The following is a 16756-nucleotide window of genomic DNA, read 5'->3' on the forward strand; positions in this document are numbered from 1 at the left end:
ATTATGGCGGCCAGGGCAGGTAATAACATGCCAAGCACACCTATTTCTCCGCTAACAGACGCAGCTGGTGACGTGGGGAAGAGTATGGAGCCGGCACCGAATCCGGACAATGGTAAGGAAGTTGCCTTACCCCTTTTAGGGGAAGGCTCGCTGCCATCCAGGGGGGAGAACCTGGCCCAACACGTGGCACAGTCGGTAAAAGAATGCATCTGGGCACGCAAATTCATCAATGTGTTTTCCTTGTTAATCGATAACAGAGAGTGGGAGCACGCTAAGACCCAGAAAGATATGTTGTTGCCTAGTGAGTGGCGGTCCCAGTTGTTGAAGTTTAGGGTGGAGGAGACCCTCAGCAACTGGCTGAAGGCATTTTCAGTATTTGTGGCAGTAATTGCTGAACATACGCCGGGGATGCAGGCTCAATTGGCCTGTTATCAGAGTAGGATCATAATGTTTAGTGAGAAACATGGGGAGGCATGGAAAGAATACGATATTGCCTTCAGGAAAGCCAAGGAGTTTGACAAATCGTTGTCTTGGGACAAGGTGGACTCCGCATCATGGCACTCTCAGTTTTCAGGGAGGCAGGCTCCCGGGGGGGCCCAGTAGTTGGAGTAAAGGTTATCCCAACAGGCCACAACAGCATTTCCAACAGCCATTCCAGCACTCGGTTCAACAGCCCTTTCGTGCGGGTCATGGGGTGGACCCGTCCAGCAGGGCCAGGGGCAACGCGGAAGGACAGGGGGTATGCTGGGATTTTAATAAGGGGGCATGTAATAGGGCCCCAGGCACGTGCAGATTTAAACATACATGCGCCAGCTGTGGGCAGGCATCCCATATTGAAGCCAATTGCAGGGCAAAAGGTCCCCAGAGCGGTAGGGGGAGGAGGAGACCAGAATAGGTCTTGTCACATCCAGGTCGCCCACACCCCCATCGACATAGCAATGATGATCCCGTGGCTAAATGAGTACCCAGACCATGACACTGCCAGGTTGCTACAGGAAGGTTTTACGCATGGCTTCAGGATTCCAGCGGCAGGCTATGTGGGTAGGCCACAGTGCAGGAACAAACTGTCAGTAAAGCACAACCCGGGGGTAGTGGAAGAAAAAATTGGAAAGGAATTGCGCCTGGGCAGAGTAGCGGGCCCCTTTAATGATATCCCTTCAGCAGATTTTGTGTGTTCACCACTGGGGGTGGTCCCAAAGGAAGATAAAGGCGAATTCAGACTGATCCATAATCTATCAGCACCCAGGGGCAACTCATTGAACAATGCAATTGATGAAGACATATGCAGCGTGAATTATGCCTCATTTGATTAAGCAGTAGGGATGTTAAGAACACTGGGGCATGGGGCATTGATGGCGAAATCGGACAATTGAATCCGCTTTTAGATTACTCCCAGTCCATCCCGAGGAACAACACGCATTAGGTTTCACCTTCCAGGGGAAGTACTATATGGACAGATGCATGCCCATGGGTTGTTCCATATCATGTTCATACTTTGAAGCTTTTAGTTCGTTCTTAGAATGGGTTTTGAGACAGTCCACGGGACATCAGCACGTAATGCATTATCTGGACGACTTCCTCTTCCTGGGGCAGCGGGCTCACGGGAGTGTGCAAAAGCATTGCAGGATTTTTGCGTGCTGATGCGTGCTTTCGGGGTCCCGCTTGCTCAGGGGAAGACGGTGGGGCCGGCCACGTGCTTGGAATTCCTAGGCATTGAATTGGATTCAGTGGAGGGCTGCTTCAGGTTGCCACAAGAAAAGATAGCAAAATTCAGAGCGACTTTGCAACAATGCTTAATGAAGGAGAAAGTGACACTGCAGCAGTTACAACAGACAGTGGGTCAACTTAATTTTGCATTGAGTCATACCCATGGCACGCCCCTTTTCACGCTCCATTGCCCAGGCCATGAAGGGTCTGAGGGAGAAAAATCAACGGACCAGGTTGTCAGCGGAGGTTCGCCAGGACATGCTCATTTGGATAGCATTCCTGGAGGATTTCAATGGCAGGGTGGTGTGGGGGCCCCCACCTGCGACGTCAGTGGAGTTAGGTCCAAGCCTGTTTCCAAAGTGCAGGTACAATGGCAGTGGAAAAAAAGGTATTGATTATGTGGCAGAGTGGGGCCTGAAAAATAGGGAAGGATTCTCTGAATTGTGAAGGCCTCGGGGTCAGCAGGGGAGCCCGTTTTGATTATACCACTCAACCGAGTGAGCCCCTCCTGAGAAATATGTGGGATGGCTGACAGCGTCTGCTGAGGTCCAGTGTCTGGGGACACAGAAGTGGCGTAAGAGGAGGCAGGAGAGAAGGATTGATAGATAGCACTCACTTTTACAAAAAAAAAAAAAGGGGGCTAAATCGTCACACTGTTGTGCCGATGATATAGCAGACACCGTGGCCTTCTTAGACCTAAGATCATTAAGAATTTTATAGATACATTTAGCTGGATTAGGACTCAGCTTGATTTCGCTAGCGTAATACGCGGAGCGAGCTTTACAGATGGCTTTATGATACTGCTTGATAGCGGCGAGATAGCATAACTTTTTATCGGGATCATAGTCCCTTCTTCACTCCTGTTTGGCTTTTTTATGTTTTCCTTAACGCAGTCAAGGAGTCATTGTACCAAGGGCTAGTAGCGGAAGATCGTCCCTTAAACCATTTGGCAGGGATCAGAGAATCAAGGCCGTATTTTATCCAATCGCAAAACGAACCATAGTCCGATTCTGAATCAGATAGAAGTCCCAGAGGATTACTGGTGAGGAAGTCGTGAAACTCCTCAAGCTTCAACTTACGCCAGGGCCGTTTTAAAGACCGATTTTACCGTGTCTATGTTACAGGGCTCTACGAGGGGGACAGATATGACCAAAGCATGGTCCGTCCAGCCCATAGGTGCAGGCGTATTCAACTTGGATAAGATTAGTAAGAGAATGGCTGTGGCCTGAAGGACAAGCGGCAATAGTTGAGGAAGACTAGGGTCCTGAGGGAAGTCTTATTTCAGTTTCCCTCTTGGGATTGAAATTTGATCCTTTGTAAAAAAGGAACCAAATTATGGGTGGGGCAAAGTGAGTGGGGTTCCTTGAGACCGACGTGGAGGCAATGGCTTTGATGCTGATCAAGACTTTTTATTTTTGAAGATGGCTACATTGGACAGAGCTATGAAGGTAGCTGAGAAGATGCAGAAGAACCATCTGGTACATCATGATGTGGAATATTTATTTGTATCCATCAAAGTTGGAAATGTGATTGGGAAAATATTAAGCATGAGCGTTGAGGAGCTAGATTTATAATCTCTTAAGTTCTTGTTTGTAAATGCGCCAAGCAGTAGTTTAGTAGAAATCTCACTAAGTTTGCATAATCTTCAAGGTTGCTTTTTGATTAATAAGACATTAAAGGAATTGTTTTGTTGTATAACAGAAAAACTCTCTCCATTAGCTGCTCTTGCTTAGCCCCTTCGGTGCGTTGGATGGCCGGGGGCCGTCCGGCGCACCAGTGCTCATGTGCGTAGGGTGGCCTCCAGCCGTCGGATCACATGGCACTAGAAATCCCTCGGGGGCAGGCACCAGAGGGATTTCTTACCCCCCAGATGGGGGCAGAAGACCCACTAAGCGCAAGCCCTTTTTTAAAATTATTTTTAAATATATAGGTTGGGGTGGGCTGCCCCCAAAAAATGCTAGTCTTTCTGCCCCTCCCTGGGAGGCACATGGTGCAATAGCACCTTATCTACCCCCCAATACTCCCACCTCCCAAAAGAATAGCCACAGTTTTCTGCCCCCCTCGGGGGCATGTCGGGGTAATAGCCCCAGATTTCCCCCTCCCCAGAGCGGCAGAAAGCCCACTAGGCACTGACTTTTTTTCGGAATGTGCCAACCTGTGAATTGTGGGTCCTAGCGCATCCTGCACCTAGGGAAATGAAGCAAGCCTATATATTTTGAAAACTAGACACCCAAGGGAATCCAGGCTGGGGTGACTTATGTGGCACTCACCAGGTTCTTTTACTCCGACTCCCTTGCAAACCTCAAAATGTGTCCAAAAAAACACATGGAAAGTTCTGGAATCTGCATGGACCCACAAAATTCCACCCACCCAACATTCTCCAAAGTATTCAGATAAAAATTATTCCTCACTTGTATGGGTAGGCATAGTACCCCTGACGGGAAACGGCTCAAAACGCAACGTGGACACACCACAATTTTACAGTGAAAACTGACCCCTAGTGCCTAGCTGTAGATTTGAACACTAGCTGTGCCGGCACCTAGGGAAACCTAGCAAACCTTTACATTTTTTAAAACTAGACAACCAGGGAAATCCAGGATGGGGTGACTTGTGTGGCTCTTACCATTTTCTGTTACCCAGATTCCCTTGCAAACCTCAAACCTTGTAAAACAAAACAACAAAAAAAACATTTTCTCCACATTTCTGTGACGGAAAGTTCTGGAATCTGTGTGTGACCACAAACATCCACCCACCCCGCATTATCCAAAGTCTCCGAAGTCTCCCGATAAAAATGGTACCTCACTTGTGTTGGTGGGTCAAATACCTGGGATAAGCAGGGGCCCCAAACATACTGTGAAGACATCAAAATTACCTATCACAACACGACCTGGTTTTGCAAGGGGGTGGCACATGGGTTTTTGGCCGCAGGCTCAGCAGTCCTCTAGGGAAACCTACCAAACCCACACATTTCTGAAAACTAGACACCCTGGGAAGTCCAGTGAGGTATGGCTTGTGTGGATCCCCCAACGATTCCCTATCCAGAATCCCCTGCAAACTTCAAATTTAGCTCGATTTAAAAAATCAAATTTTCTTAACTTTTCTGTGTGGGAAAGTTGTGGGATCACCGGGCTGACACTAATTTCCTACCACCTAGCATTCCCCCAGGTCTCCTGATAAAAGCAGTGCCTCCCTTGTGTAGGTAGACCTAGTGGCTGCAACAGGAAATGGCCCAAAATGACCTATCGTAAAACTACCTGGTTTTGCGTGGGACGCCTGTTTTTTTGGCCTGGGGTTCGCAGCCTTCTTGGGAAACTTGCCAAACTCGCACATTTCTGAAAACTAGACACCCTGGGGAGTCTAGTGAAGTATGACTTGCGTGGATCCCCGAACACTTTCCTACCCAGAATCCCCTGGAAACCTTAAATTTAGCTGAAAAAGCACTTTGCCCACACATTTTGTATGGGATCACTGTGCTGGCACAATTGTCCTAATACGTAGCGTTCCTCTTGATCTACAGAGTAAAATGATGCCTCGGTGGCTGTCCAATGCAGAATCCGCTAAAAACATACATTTTTTAAATGTAGCGTTTAGAATTTGCAGTGCTATCCTTTTAATCCTCAGGGTTTTGTCTCTTCGAAGTCACAGGCCTTTAGGCCACCCACACAAGTGAGGTATCATTTTACTTGAGAAAACAAGGGGAACACTGGGTGGTAGGACATTTGTGCCGGCACAGGGATCTCCCACACAAATGTGTGGAAAAAGCGATTTATTATTTAATTTGAGTTTGCAGGGGATTCCGGGTAGAGAAACGTTGGGGGATCCACGGAAGTCATACCTCACTGGACTCCCCAGGATGTCTAGTTTTCAGAAATGTGTGGGTTTGGTAGGTTTCCCTAGATGGCCGCGAGCCCTGGGCCAAAACCCAGGTTCCACCCCCCACTGCAAAACAGGTTGTTTTATGTTGGGTAATTTTGAAGTTTCCACAATACGTTTTGGGCCCTTCCCTGTCGCGGGTACTTGACCCACCCACACGAGTAAGGTACAATTTTATCGGGAAACCTGGGGGAATGCTGGGTGTTAGGAAATTTGTGTCAGCCCGGTGATCCTACAACTTTTCCACACAGAAATTTGAGAAGCATTTGATTTTTCTTTTCTCCCCAATTTGAGGTTTGCAGGGGATTGTGGGTAAGGAAACGTAAGTGGATCCACACAAGCCATACCTCCCTGAACTCCCCCCGGGTCTCTAGTTTTCAGAAATGTGTGGGTTTGGTAGGTTTCCCTAGATGGCCATTCAGGCCGGAACCAAAATCTCATGTGACCCCTCTTACAAAACTAGGTAATTTTCAGATACATAGGAGGCATCTGAAGCAAGACGCTGCTCAGTTATTGGCTCTGGGTTCGTCGGGTTCTTGGTGAACCTACAAGTCCTATATATCCCCACAACAAGAAAGGTCCAGCGGATGTAACGGTATATTGCTTTCAAACATCTGGCATACTTAGAAGTTGTTACAGGTGAAAATGTTGGCACAAATGGCTTTCTTTTCAACTCCTTTGCAATTTTTCCTTTTTCCTACTGTTAGTTTCTATAAAGAAACCTTGAAGGATCTACACAAATGACCCCTTGCTGAATTCAGAATTGTCTACTTTTCTAAAATGTATAGCTTTCCAAGGATCCATTGTTGGTTTCATACCCATTTCTACCATTTACTGGAAGATGGTTGAAAGCACAAAACATAGCAAAAATAGGCCATGTCTAGGCTGTCCGGAATTCGGTTAAAACCGACTCTGAACGAAAAAACACTACCGAATGAAAATCAGCTGACTCTGTTTAAACCGAGTGTCACTGATTTTCATTGCAGTTGCACCACTTGCCCACTTGATGGAGCCAAAGCATTGCAGACCAAACTGCAATTAAGGTACAAGAAGGAAGCAGCCCAGAAGGTGCGTCACCCCCATTAAAAGCGGGGAGACACATTGGTTGGCAAGGTTGTTGGGTGTTGCCAGGTACCATTCTAAATACTGTCCAAGTTTGTGTGGTCTCGCACACCTCACTACAGTTCGGGCAACCTTGACGAGGAGACAACGACCAGACGAAGACTGCCAGTGTTCCAAGGCCTAGGTGAACCAGCCAAGGTAAATGTTGGGAGTGTTACCCGGCGCCTGTGGGGTGGGCGCCGGGTAAAGAGGCGGCATGCTTGTACTTGAATTCTGATGCCATTACTAAATAGGCCCGTGAGCAAGGCCCCCCCCCTGCCTGGCTAACGTGGGGTGGGCGCCGGGTAAGGAGGCCGCATGCTTGTAGTGTTAATTGTGATGCCATTACTAAATCAGCCCGTGAGCAAGGCCCCCCTGCCTGGCTAACGTGGGGTGGGCGCCGGGTAAGGAGGCCGCATGCTTGTAGTTTTAATTGTGATGCCATTGCTAAATCGGCCCGTGAGCAAGGGCCCCCCTGCCTGGCTAACGTGGGGTGGGCGCCGGGTAAGGAGGCCGCATGCTTGTAGTTTTAATTGTGATGCCTCGCACTCATCACCACACACAGCGCACTCACAAATAGACACAGCCTCTCACGTTCATCAACACACACCCAATCACACGGTTTCTGATTGTGCTTGGACTCGGCCCACAGTCATAACTCCTGCAGACATTTTTTGTCAATATTTGCGCACTTCAGTGTCGAAGCCACGTTGATGTCTCTGCCGTCAGCTCGTCGCTCGCTGCAGTATATAATCTCTGGTACAAGGGGCCACACACAGGCTCTGTTTGTGGGCCGGAATGTGTGTGTGTTGGGGGGGGGGGAGATAATTAAAAAGAGTTGGGGAGGGAGAACGAGCAGGGAGAATGGCGAGAAGTGACTTGAGTGTTAAAGAGAGGGCAAGCTACGGTGGAGTAACAGCCAAAGCTGCTAACTAGGGAACCGGGTTCGAGTCTGGAGGTGGGCTCAACATCCGGAGATTCGGGCAGATCACGTAACCTCCCAGTGGCTATAAAAATGAATGTGCCCCTGTGTAATGTAATTGGTGCTCATGTAAAGCGCTCCAATACTTTTGGGTCGAGTTGGCGCTATGTAAAGCTGCAAAATAAAGAGCTAAAGAGAGGGGGTTTGAAAGAGATAGAGTGAAAAATGTTAGTACCACCGTGTATCTTTAGTTCAGAGTAAAGGAATGATGGTCTGAAAGGTGAGAAATGCAAGTTTGACCTTCAAAGTAAATAAAAAAGCCCCGATAGGGCTGGAGTAATCTGGTCATAAATTTTAAAATAACGATCTTGACGCTGAATGTAGTATCATAGCTAGGAGCCTTAATCAATTTTGGAGATAAGTGGCTTGAATTACAGCCCAGACGTTTGACAAGATCGACCTGTGGGAGAACTGACCTACGTGAATTGTAGATCACATTTTTGGGGCGTTCTACAATATTGGAGAGATTCTAGTTATTTCCGGGTGTGCGCCGGGTAAAGAGGCGGCATGCTTGTTTGTTCTAATCAAGATTCTACTGTTTAAATCGGCCCGTGAGCAAAGGCCCCCTGCCTGGCTAACGTGGGGTGGGCATCGGTGAAAGAGGCGCAATATTGTTTCATGCGGTGGTGGAGAGGAGCTGATAAGATCTGCTGTTTGTTAGCCTGCGGCCGTGCCCCATTACTTCACAGTTCGTTAAAAAGACCATTTACATAATGAGGCTTAAATGCTTGCAATGGCTAACGTGGGGGTGGGCATTCTCTCTGGCGGTCTGGTGACTCAACGATAAAGTGCAGGGGTGCGGTTATTAAGGAACCACCCTTGGTATGTCTGCTACCTTGATGCTAAGACCTAAAAGAAGGAAACAAGCAGCAAGTTTATCATCCTCAGTCTTTAAAATGGTGTATAGCAATGAATTCGACCTATAATAAAGAACGGGGTAGAGTAAAGTTAAAGTCTGATGAACTTTTGCGACATGGAAGAAATGGTATTACAAATGGAAAACCAAAGGGTACTTATCAGCATAAATGATGACAAACCGCCCTTAGTCCCCCAGAACAGAGATGAAAAAAAGACACTGACAAATGCCTCAATTGGTCCCATTTAGATTTGCACACTTGCTGGATGGGAGTCCTGTAGGCAATAATAGTGTCCACATAAGAACATTAATATTTACAACTGCGTCAAGGTAGCGCATTGCTGCAGGAGCGCTTCGCGCCTATTTACTGAAATTGCTTTTAAAATCCCTTTATTGTATTTAATTTCATCTTGGGTTTGTATTCCCTGTTTTTAAAAATCCCCCTCACCTGCACCATAATCGGTACAGCACCGCCGCTTGGGCGGGTCCGGGTCTTGAGGTGGGATCTATTGTCGCCGCCATCTTGGAGCGGGGTGGGTGTTTGTTCAGGAGCCACTTTCTACGTGCGCTTTAGTGCGCAGGAGTCAGCAAGGGACGCCTATTTAAGGCGAGTCCCATTGTAGCCTCGTTCTGTCAAGGTAGCGCATTGCTGCAGGAGCGCTTCGCGCCTATTTACTGAAATTGCTTTTAAAATCCCTTTATTGTATTTAATTTCATCTTGGGTTTGTATTCCCTGTTTTTAAAAATCCCCCCTCACCTGCACCATAATCGGTACAGCACCGCCGCTTGGGCGGGTCCGGGTCTTGAGGTGGGATCTATTGTCGCCGCCATCTTGGAGCGGGGTGGGTGTTTGTTCAGGAGCCACTTTCTACGTGCGCTTTAGTGCGCAGGAGTCAGCGAGGGACGCCTATTTAAAGCTCCTCCCTTAGCGCAGCGGGATCGCGCAGCGGGCGGGCCTTAGCGTGGCCGGAGTCGGGCCAGAGTCCTGCCCGTCTGCGCCTGGACGTGTTGGACGCGGCAGGACCCTGGCCCTCTCCGCTGGTCACTATCGGTATCATTATGCTGTACTATTCAAGGGATGCCCTACTTGCCATTGGGCATTGTAACAGGAGCTGTGATGCTCCACGGGTAGTGCCGCTGTGTGGACCTTATTCGTTTACCTGCGGGATGTTTGCCCTTTCCGCCCCCATTACATGCTTAAGCAACGCTTTGGTTGCTGCTGTAACCCGCTCCCGCCCTTCTTTCAGTATATGGAACCTGAATGTCAGGTCAATGGTAAAACACCACCAAGACATCTTCGACCTGATAGGTAAGGAGTCGCCGGATGTCTTCTGTGTGACGGAGTCCTGGTTACAGGAGACCGACACGGCTGTGATTAACTTGGCCTTCCCGCCTGAGTACTCTGTTTATACTCTCAACCGAGCTTCTAGAGGAGGGGGAAGAGCGCTTGCGGTCAAGTCTTGCTACCCGTGTGTCTGGCAAGGGCAAAAAATCACTGGCTGTGAAAGCGCGCTGTTTAAAATCTCAGTTACGCCCAATCTTGCTTTCTCGGGCCTTTTGATTTATCGTCCCCCTGGTAGCGACGTGGCTTTCAGAGAGGCCCTCCCAGATGCTATCTGCTCGTTGGCAGCAGGCTGCTCCAATTTTTCCATTCTCGGAGATTTAAATCTCCATTATGATAATTTGTCTATACCTGCGGTACACAGCTCTGTTGCCGATCTTGAGGCGCTCCAGTTAGTTCAGTTGGTGTTGCAGCCCACCCATGCAGGTGGCCACATCTTAGACTCTTTTTTCACTAATTTAGCAGAAGCCAGTATCCTTACCCCCTCCCCTCTGGCTTGGACTGATCACTAGCTGGTGCGTATCCAGTTGTCCACTGCATGAGCCGCACCGCAAACCTGCAGTCTGCTCTATTCCTAGACGGTGTTGGAATAAATTAAAATTTGAGGATTTTTTCCATCTTCTATCCTCTGACCCGCTAGGCTCAGTTGATACAGTGGATGCGGGCTACGACCGCTTTTGTGAGTGGGTTACCAGGGCCCTAGACTCCCTTATTCCGATAGTCTCGTGTAAGTGTGGGTCAAGGGACCCGAGTCCTTGGTAAGATGATTCGCTGCGGGTGCTTAAAAACACCTGTAGACGTGCCGAGCGGGTTTGGCGCAAAGCTTATGATAGCGATAAAAAAGTTTGGTATTTGGCCGCTGTAAAACTTTACCATCGAGCAGTGTGCAGAACCCGCGCGGCTTATTACGCCCTACAATTTCGTACCAGTACTAACCCCTCCAAAACTATTTTTAAAGCCCTGAAAGACCTTATCGTCAAAAAAATGATTGCGACTCACCAGGGTTCCATCTCCCACTGTGAAACTTTGGCGGCTTTCTTTTTGGAAAAGGTCCATGCCATCTATAGAGCCTTTCCTACGGTCGTACCCTCTGTCGGTAGACCCTTTAAGCCCCTTACCCTGGATGTGTTACATTCCTTCCCGAGTTTAACATCGGAAAGCTTTGGTAAGCTGGCCCAACAGGTCAAGTCAGGGTCTCCAGCTGATCCTCTACGGCCGGCCTTGTTTAGAGACCTACCATCTAATGGTCTCTCACCGGTTTGCTCTTTGATTAACATCTCTTTAGCATCCGGTGTGGTCCCAGTGAAGTGGAAACAGGCGGTAGTTATGCCCATCCTTAAGAAACAACTCTGGATGCTGGGAAACCTGAAAATTACCGCCCAATCTCTCTTCTCCCGTGGCCTGCTAAAGTTGCGGAGGCGCATGTCAACTCTGTCCTCTCAGACCATCTTCTACTGGCTAACATCTTAGACAGCACGCAGAATGGATTTCGTGTAGGGCATAGCACGGAGACAGCTCTACTCTATATGGTGGAGCATCTGCGCTCCGTGCTTGATGCGGGTCAAACGGCAGCGCTGGTGCTATTAGATCTGAGCGCCGCCTTTGACACCGTGTCCCACCCGATCCTTCTGCTGCGCCTGGAGGAAGCTGGTGTCACCGGCCCTGCTCTCCAGTGGTTCCGATCTTTCCTTGCCAACCGTTCCTTTTGCGTGACCGTTCCGCCCCATCAGTCCCAATTCCATCCTCTGGATCTGGGGGTCCCCCAGGGCTCCTCGCGGAGTCCCACGCTATTCAATCTATACGTGAGACCGCTGGCTGAGGTTGTCAGGCATTGGGGTATGACCATGGTGTCATATGCCGATGACACCCAGTTAGCGGTTACAATCAGCGGGGATGCGGATGTGGATGCCCCCAGATTCCAGAATGGACTTCGGGCGGTCGCCAGCTGGATGACCTCCAACTGTCTCCAGCTGAACGCAAGTAAGACGGAGGTTATGATCTTTGGCAAGCATACGGAACTCTGGGGAGACAGGTGGTGGCCATCGGATTTGGGCCCTACGCCTACTCCAGTCGCTGAGCTAAAAAACCTTGGGGTGTGGCTCGATCCAACTCTCACCTTTGACTGCCATACCAAGCGCACGGCGGCCTGCTGCTTTGGCATCTTGCGTGGATTACGACCCGTATTAAATTTTTTTGATGCGACCACCAGGCAACTCGTGATCCAGGCAACAGTGATCTCTCGGCTTGATTATGCCAGCGCCCTATTATTGGGCCTAAATCAGGCTGAAATCACCCGCCTGCAGCGCGTACAGAACGCAGCGGCGAGAGCTGTCCTGGGCCTGCCGAGATTCTGTCCCACAACTAATACCTTGCGCGCGCTGCATTGGCTACCGATTGCTCGAAGGATCCAGTTTAAGGTCCTTTGTGTTGCTTATAAGATCATCAAGGGATCCCCTGACTTGATTCTTTCCAACCTTTTGTCCCGCTATGTCCCGGGGCGTGCCTTAAGATCCTCGGACTTGGAACTCGCTGTCGTCCCCCGGTTCAAGCGCTGCCGGGCCGGCGGCCGTTCATTTCAAGTGCGCGCCGCAGTGTTGTGGAATTCCCTTCCCCTTGAGATTCGTGCCCTCAGGGATCTGCTCTCTTTTCGGCGAGCTGTAAAAACCTTCTTGTTTCCTTAGTTTTTCTGTTTGCCCCGTCTTGTTTTGTTGTGCTGTGTTGCTACCTTGGCGGGCGCCAGGACGCTCCTTCGCTGGAGCATCTGTGCGCCTAATAAATGAGTCTAACATAACATAACGGAACATATTTACAGCGGGCACATTTTCTTTTTAAACCTTTAGGCCTTTGTCCAACCTAGACCGCTCAACTTGGAACGGACTTTATAACCCTATCCCATTGCCTTCTCCTATGATTCCATTGCTTAAATCGGCCCGTGAGCAAGGCCCCCCCTTGCCTGGCTAAAGTGGGGTGGGCGCCGGGTAAAGAGGCCGCATGCTTACAATAACTCCCTCGCACTCATCACCACACACAGCGCACTCACAAATACACAATATTTGCGCACTTCAGTGTCGAAGCCACGTTACTGTCTCTGCCATCAGCTCGTCGCTCGCTGCAGTATATAATCTCTGGTACAAGGGGCCACACACAGGCTGTTTGTGGGCCGGAATGTGTGCGTGTTGGGGGGGGGGGGTGGGAGGGGAGAGATAATTAAAGAGTTGGGGAGGGAGAACGAGAAGGGAGAACGGCGAGAAGTGACTTGAGAGTGTTAAAGAGAGGGCAAGCTACGGTGGAGTAACAGCCAGAGCTGCTAACTAGGGAACCGGGTTCGAGTCTGGAGGTGGGCTCAACATCCGGAGATTCGGGCAGATCACGTAACCTCCCACCACGATCTGAAGCAGCAGCTGCTACAAACAGGCTCAGCGATATATATAAATATATTTATATACATTTATATCCCCCAGAACTGCTTTCATCTCGATGAGAATAGCACTTGCAATGCCTGGGGGTGTCAGATTATTGCAATTAACTTGGCGCAAAATAATTTCAAAGAGGAGAAGGCATGTGTGTTTGTCAATTGAAAATGGTGTTTTATAAAGGGCAAAAATATATAAAGGGATGATTAAATCTTTTTTTTGTGATGAGCTGAATACTAACATTAAGGTACGAATACAACATTCCATGTCCAATTGCCAATATCTTTTTGTTTTGTCATTTTATTTGAAAGCAGATACATAACAATAAAAGACATTATTAAAATATATCCAGGTATACAAATCAGTCCTACAGTAAACGTGACTGTCAGTGTAACACTGTTATTAACATTTTCCAAAATCTGCTACACCGATAACCACGTTCTATTTAAAGATTTCTATTGTTTTTCTGAATTGCTTGCAGCTGTAAATATAGACAGGAGATCGTTAGCAAGAAAACTTTATTTTAATGTTGGTCAGCCTTTCTCTGCAATTCACTCTAAACAAGCATTTGCAATGCAATAGGTCTCGCATTAATTAAGTTTGAGCTATTGGCATTTCTAAATATTGCAACACCATACTGCGATTGCTACATTAGTTAATTGTGGATGCGTTAACAATTGATGTGTGCACTGATGGCTGGTGGTGTGTGTGCCTGGTCGAAGTGTGCACTGCCGGCTGGTGGTGTGTGTGCCTGGTGGGTGTATGCACTGATGGCTGGTGGTGTGTGGCAATGACGCTCAACATCCTGTGAATCTGGGCAAACCACGTAATCTACCCGTCCCTAACAAAAATGCATGTGACCTTGTGTAAAGCAACAGGTGCTCACATGAAGCGCACCAAAATCTTCAGGTCAAGTTCGCACTATATAAATCTCAGAGGAGAAAAAAACAGCAGTGAAAACCAGCCTAGCTTTACTCAGAGCCATGCCATCATACTATGTGATTTGTGAGAAGTGCCCAAAACCATGAACATGTCACCCAGCTCTCACTTTCTTCAAATGACAACACATTGATTCTAAATGAACTATATAAAGTGCCTACCTTTTCTACAACGCCCAACACCCCCAGAAATCTCTCATAAATTACTCCTACCTGAAGATGTCACAAAACCTGCAATTCCAAAAACGTCTCTCTGTACCACGCAGTTCAAGAGGTGTGCCTTGCACAGAGCCTCCCTTTGCAGGCAAATTTCCAAAAGTGCTGACTTAACCTTACAGACATCAAGACCTCACGCCAATGCCCTGGGGTGCTTTTAGCCTATTAGCTCCCGTGACCAGTACTTGTTGTTTCTGTTACTCATTGCAACACAAGTCCGCTCTTCCCTGTTTGCACAGCAGTCACCTGACCATGAAAATATTGTCTTTCTCTTTATTTTCTCAACAGAACGCAACGGGTTTCTAAGTGTTTTTTTTATTTTTATTGATCTAGTGTGTGCAGAACAACATGCCCCGCAGAATAAAGACAGCAGAAGACTATGTGCTGGAAAACAAAGATTTCATGGTTGAAGAAGTGCGTGGACAAAAGATGTTTATTTGCAGGTTTTGCAGAGTGACTGTCCCAATAGTAACTGGGAAGACTGCAAGCCGAATTGCTGAACATCTTGTCACCAAGACTCACTTGAAATTGAAAGAGCCACCTAATAGCGACAGCCTATGCCAGATGTCTCTTGCAGAGACAATGACCCGCTTCAAAAGAAAACGTGAGGAAGAAAAGGATGTGGCACATGAATTTGTACGTGCCATAGTGCAATCTGGAACCAGCTTACATCAAGCCGATGGACCAATTGGGAATCTGTTCCACAGGCATGCACCAGCATGCAAAACATTACCAAAAGCAACACAAATGTATGAGAAATACCTAATGTAAAGATCTCTGTTACCATTGATGAAACCCCAGAGATGCGTGGCGACCCAGCAGTGGCAGTGCTAATCACATTTTGTGATGCAAAAAATGGATGGTACAGACGTACCATCATGGCAGATCTAGATGTACTGGAAACATACAACGCAGTGTCACTTGGAATGCTGCTGCAGAGAATTCTTACCAAGTTTAACAAAGATTGGAGTGATATTGTCTGTATTTGCAGCGATTCAGCTACGTATATGAAAAAGTTATGTGATGACCTGTCAAAAGCAATGCCTGAGCTGAAGTGTTTCCCTGTGAGAGATCCTTGCCACTTGCTAGATGGTATGCTGAAAGCAGCATTACAATCTTCTGAGCTAATGAAGAATGCTATTGATTTTGGTAGTCCATTCAGGCGCACTGTTTCGTTATGCGCGGGAACTCAAACGCAAATATTTCTCATTTTGTGTTTTGTGTGGCAGCAAAGAAAGAGTAATCCCAACTGTCATTTAGTCGGTGGTTCTCAGTCCTAGAGGCCGTGAATGCAATTTTATCTATGTGGCGACCGCTTACGGAATTTTTGCTTAGTGATGATGCAAAAGGCAAGAAATGTGAGTATCTTCGGGTGCATATTGATAGCGATGTCAAAAAAAGTACACTGTACTGCATCCTTAGATTTTTACAGGAAAACATGACTGCTGTAGTGGACATAATCAAAAAACTAGAGTCAGAAAACACCCTTGTCTACCAAGTTTTCAGTATAATTGGTGTAGATGTCAAACATCTCCTCAAGAGTAGGCTAGGCGACACTTTTTGTGACTTTGGCACTGCAACATGTTCCCTGTTGGAATGCTTGCCACTTGGTAAGCAAAGAAGTGTTGAAGACCAATTCAGGAAATGTTATTTTACCATGCATGAGAAATGGCTAGCTATGATGCATAGAAATGTCCCTTCACCAACCATGGCATTTGAAGTCCATGAAGCCTCACTTTGGTACTCTGCACAAGTGTTAGATCCATTCCGTAAAGGGGAATTTTCTCCGGACTTTGCAAAGTACCGCTTCATTTTTGACCGCTTTAATACCTCTGAGGGCATCTGCACCCAGTTCAACGCATATGTTGCAGAACCTGTCCCAGAGAATGTCAACCTTGAGGTGCACCAGTACTGGCATGCAAAGCTACGTCAGTGGCCAGAGTTGGCAAATTGTGTACTGGCTGTTTTGGCGTTGCCAGTCTCAAGTGCCAATGTTGAGAGGGTGTTTTCACAAATAAAAGTGTACATGGGAAGGAAAGAGAGAGCGCGAATGACTAAAGAATCACTGAAGAAATATTGTATGGTCTACTACAATAAATTGGACTTGTAAATATGTATTTGGACTTCATATACACGTACGTAAACTGTCTATATGCCATGTATCAATGAAGAAAGCCAGCAATAATAAAAGCAAAGTGTTCCATAAACACCGGAAAAACACAGTTTCAGTCGTTTTGTATGGCGCGAAAATTAGTAATCACTGAAGAGCACTGTTTTTTTTTTTTTTTCAGGTATTGAAATCACTGACAAAACACCACCAGAATTTAC

The 16756-nt window shown here is 47.5% G+C and overlaps 1 protein-coding gene across 1 annotated transcript in view; it reads left to right on the forward strand.

Moving 5' to 3' along the window:
* The window catches only part of RPA3 (replication protein A3), a 42038-nt gene that overhangs the window by 22268 nt on the left and 3014 nt on the right, over positions 1-16756 (forward strand). The gene's annotated exons all lie outside the window — the stretch shown is intronic.

Source organism: Lissotriton helveticus, chromosome 10, assembly GCF_964261635.1.
Source record: "Lissotriton helveticus chromosome 10, aLisHel1.1, whole genome shotgun sequence".
NCBI classification, from domain to species: domain Eukaryota; kingdom Metazoa; phylum Chordata; class Amphibia; order Caudata; family Salamandridae; genus Lissotriton; species Lissotriton helveticus.